The sequence below is a fragment of the Drosophila busckii genome, chromosome 3L (genome assembly GCF_011750605.1).
Source record: "Drosophila busckii strain San Diego stock center, stock number 13000-0081.31 chromosome 3L, ASM1175060v1, whole genome shotgun sequence".
Lineage (NCBI taxonomy): Eukaryota > Metazoa > Arthropoda > Insecta > Diptera > Drosophilidae > Drosophila > Drosophila busckii.
In genome coordinates, this window is record NC_046606.1 from 1,716,527 (window position 1) to 1,721,560 (window position 5,034).

Sequence of the window (5,034 nt, forward strand, 5' to 3'; positions counted from 1 at the left end):
AATAATGGGAAGCAAAACATCCGCACATTCCTAGCCGAAAGACACAGTAGCTAGGGCTGGCTAACTTTAAGCCTACAGTTATATAAATAAATAAATAAATTGCTAAAATGCATGCATTGTTTGTTTTTGAAAAGTAATTTATTTATAATTAACTAAAATGTATACATTTTAAAATGTCAAGCATGCATAATTGATTTTTTTCTTTTATTTATTTATATATTTTACTAAAGAGACTAAAAATTAATATTAAATCTTAATAGACAACGAATCACTACTGAAATTTGCTAACAAATTTAATATTTTATGCCTATTAACAAAGTACTATATATATATTATATATATTACCGCATAGCTAAATTGCAAAACGCAACTAATTGTGTTATACTTAGTTATAGTTAAAGTTAAAACTGCGCTGATCGAAATGAGGCGCCTTGCAACTTGGTGTTGTTTAATTTTGCTGCTGCTGCTGCTGCATTTGCAAGCGAGCTACGCGTATTCCTTTTGGCAGTGCTGTAATCATCCGTATAGAGGAAAATGTGGCGACGGCAGCTTTCGCAGATGTTGCTCGGTGGGAACGTGCAACGATGCATGTTGCAAGTGCACGGGCAAGTGCATTTACGGTCGTTTAAATAAGCCAACGTATAAACCTTACTGGCAACAACAACAAAATCGACAACAACGTCGTCGTATTGTATTATATTTAAAAAAATAATAGAATAAAATATATAATGTTCTATATGTAATATGAGCCAAACTCTTTGCTTTGTTTTTTACGCTTTTGTGTCTTAGCGCGTGCTTGAGCGTCTGCCTAACCGCTTGGGGCCATTTTTGGCGGCACTTGCTTTCAACTCTGTGTGTGTGTGTGTGGATTTTTAGTGTAGACTGTAGCTGGTAGCAACTTTTGCTACCTCTTCGCCAGAGATCTGTAACAATTAGTGCTGGGCCAAAAACCCCAGACGATTGTTGATTATCATTAAAAACTGCTTATAATTATTTGTAGAACGCGCAGTTTAGCGCGACGCTTCAAAACTCTTGAGCGACTCGCCCCGTTTGCCGATTTGAAAACAATTAAAAGTTTGCTTAGCTCAGCGTATTTTGTCCATTAATCAAAATTAATGCCACATGCTTCGAGCGGTGTGTGCGTGTGTGCGTGTGTTTAGACTTTTGGCTGTAGCTGAATTTCCGCATTGATTTTGAGCAGCCAATGCAAATGCCAAAAAATAATAAAAAAAACTACACACAACATTCTTAACTTTAACACTCAGCGTGGCTGTTGATTGATGTTTTCATTTAAACAACAACAACAATTTTTGGCTTGAATTTTCCAGCGTTGCTTGCTTGATGTTCAGGCATCAATCATACGCCATGTGCGCCAAAAAGTTTTGCTGCTCACTGCACTTAATGAACTTTTGGTGGCTGCGCGGCGCAGTTAACGCTCATTAAAGTAGCCAGCACCACCAACCAACACCAGCGCTACTAATCATGAACTTTTGTAGTCTGGACATAGTACAGTTCAGTAGTCGAGCCCGCACCTGCTGGGTTGGGTGTCTTGATTAATGATCTGCGACCCAAAGTCAGTTCGGGGCCCTTTTTTGGAGCTAAAGCTACAGGTTAATAAACTTTGTTACATATATGGTAATATTATATAGTAGAACTATAACAGTTTCATTAAGTGTCTACCCAAGAAAAAAAACATAAACTGAACATTAATTAAAACATATGAGCGTAAACTAAAATGTTTGCTACACTGCAAAGCAAAAGAAAAGTTAAGTAAATAATTTAATTGAATTTTTTAATTTAATTAAAAGCAAGCTTGAGTTAGACGCAGCTAAATTCTTCGCTTTGACAACTCAAAGCTGCTGGACTGCTGCACGATTTGCAATTAACTGAATTATGCCAGTGTTAGTGATCGCCTGTAGTCGAGTGTAATTGTTGAAAAATATATAGCTAGTATTTATGGCTGCGCGTTCGTTGGCAACATTTTATAAACAACTTATTTCCTTAATTGATTGTTAACAATGATTGCGCCTATGGGGCCCGCACACTTCTTTCTTTAACGCGCGCAGCATTGAATGCAGTTATTATTGTTGGTTGCTGCTGCTTCGGCTGTGGCTGCTGCTGCTGTTGTATCTATTAACCACGCACTCCATTATTATTTAATAACATATTTCTTAAGTATCTGCCAACCCAGTTCAGAGCACAAAACGAGCAGCCACAGCTCGCCTCTTGACCATAATTTGAAGTTGGGGCCTGTACCTGGTCGACGTCGTCGCAAGTGATTGCCACCCCATTAAAGCAAAAAAAAAATTCAACGACTGCGCCTTGGCCTGTTGAGTTTGGTGCTTGGCTCCTGCCACGATCACTCAATAAGTCTAGACAAAATGTGTTGCTGTTGTTGTTGCTATGATTGTCGCTTTTGTTGTTGTTGTTGCTGCTGCTGCTGTTCGTAATGGATCAGCACGTTTGCTTGAAAGCCCCCTTTTGACTACTTGAGTGGTTGGAGTTGCCGGCGACGACGTCAGCGTGGCAAGCATCATATTTGTTGCATGATTATGTGGTAATTGCGGCTGTCAATAAAACTCCCCCGTTTATTCTTTATAACCCAAAGCAAAGCTACGCCTAACTCTAGCTCCATCTCGCTCGCTCTACTCCTTTTCACATATAAATCTATATAGCTTTGGGGGTTTTCGCTTTTTATACACTTTGCACATATTTTATGCAAAATGCGTATGTATGAGCGACAAGAATTCGAAAACTATGCAAGTTAGAGCAATTAAATTTGCCTTAAAGATGCTGCTAATTGTGGAATTTAATTTAAAAAATATTTTTCCTTAACTCTACGCTGCAAATCGAAAAAAAATACAATGTACGCCTACAAAAAATTCTAAAAAAATTAAATTAAATGCATAATCTTTGCCATAAATTTCAGTTGATTTGCTATATAGTTTAGAGCAAGTTAGAGCAATTAAATTTGGCATATAGATGCTGCTAATTGTGGAAAATACGCTTATATTTAAAAAAAATATTTTTCCTTAACTTCTACATTGAAAATAAAAAAAAAATACAATGTACGCCTACAAAAAATTCTAAAAAAATTAATCTTTGTTCTTAACCAATGCCATAAATTTCAGTTGATTTGCTATATAGTTTAATATATATGCTCATTTTAATTTTACATATAAACAGTCATCGAATTCAAAGTGTATTTAATATTTGGAAGCGTTCAATTTTAATGCCGCCACTTGTTGAATTTTGGGTCGTCGACCATAAAAACCTGTCCGGGCAGCTGGGCACTATGATTTAGTTTGACAAAGGAGTGACATACAAGTACTTAAGTGATTTCTTTACACCTTTTATGGAGTAGTTAATGTGGCCATGGTATGCGCGCCTGGCATTGAGCAAAGTCATGCCAATGGCTCCCACAGAGTCCAAGCCGCTCGCCGCTCTCAGTTTTAGCTGCGCTGCTTGTCACTTAGCGACGGTTTTAACGCTCGACAGCTACTACTAAGGATCTGACGCTCTTTCTCGTATGACAATTGCTCAACAACTTCCGTTCAGTTACAACGCTTAACCCAGTTAGAGCAAGCCCTGTTTGAGGCTAGTCCAAATCAAATGTCTTAGAGACTGCGCGTGGGCGTTGTTTATAGCGCTCAATATGCGCTCGTTGTTTACTTGTTAAAATGCATTAAAGGCAACGCTGCTGCAGCAATCAACGCATCAACTGTTTTGGTGTTAAGACAAATGCGTGTGTGAGTGAGTTGCGCCAAGCTGGGAGTTCCAGTTGCCAGTTGCGCTGGCGTACACACAACTTGGTCTTGTTGTAGGTGCGGAAACTGTTTCGGGGTGTAGTCTCTCTTAACTTTCGAGTGTGGGTTGCACTTAATGCATTTGGAGCATATAAATATAATAAATGGAGTAAGAGCTACAGCAGCTGGGTGCGTCGCCTTGTTAGCTGCAAATCAAATCAAATCAAGCGCTAAGTTTGCATAAAATTGTTTTTGTTACGCTGCTGGCAAAACTTTTGTAAGCATTTCTATAACTTTAGTAGTTAGTTAACTCTCTTTGCAATGAATTGTGTTTTGCTTTGCTTCTGCTTGCTTTTTATGCAGCTAAGCCACGCACGTCATCATGGTCATCAGTATGTATTTTAAAAATTATTAAAAATAAATATAGCAGCATTTAATTTTGCAGTTCCAAAAGGGTTACAGCTGTTGTGGAATTGTAAGTTTACTTATTTTATATATAAAATATTGTATTAATTTTTTAATTTTTGTAGTGATGGCCAGCGTAAAGTTATAGATATGAGTTGAGGCTAGCTGGCGCTTTAAACCAATTTGCAAAGCGTTAACAACTTAATAAAGAAAAAAACGACTGCGTAAAATTAATTTTTTGATTTACATGCTATAAAAAATTCTATATTATACATAAAAATGCAAAAATGATTTCTTAAAACAATTAAAATTTGTGTGTAAGCGGCAGCAGTAGACGTGGCATGCGCCATATACGATATCAAACTAAGTCTTGTCTGTATGAGCGAGCATAACTCAGAGACTAGCAGAGCTAGAGCTATCAAATCTGCTATGCTCAACTCAGATTTTGTTATATTAAAATATTGTTATAAATTATATAAACATTTTTCAAAATCAACACGCTAATTATAATATTAAACTGAAATATACACTACTGTTTGCTATCTATGCAAACTTTTGTTATTTTAATATATTTGCGCCATATACGATTTCAAACTGAAAAGCCAAGTCTTGTCAGTATGAGCGAGCATAACTCAGAGACTAGCAGAGCTAGAGCTATCAAATCTTCTATGCTCAACTCAGATTTTGTTATATTAAAATGTTGTTATAAATTATAGAAACATTTTTCAAAATCAACACGCTAATTATAATATTAAACTGAAATATACAACACGCTAATTATAATATTAAACTGAAATATACACTACTGTTTGCTAACTTTTGTTATTTTAATAAATTTCGCTTAGAATATTTAAATTTTAGTTGCTCTATTGCTACAATTCAT

General features: G+C 36.4%; 1 long non-coding RNA gene across 1 annotated transcript; it reads left to right on the forward strand.

The window, feature by feature from the left end:
- Positions 1-4,051: 4,051 nt before the first annotated feature.
- On the forward strand, positions 4,052-4,401 carry LOC108599427. Its single transcript, XR_001915142.2, has 3 exons — positions 4,052-4,138; positions 4,192-4,221; positions 4,277-4,401. It is a non-coding gene; the product is annotated as an uncharacterized LOC108599427 (long non-coding RNA).
- Positions 4,402-5,034: the final 633 nt, after the last annotated feature.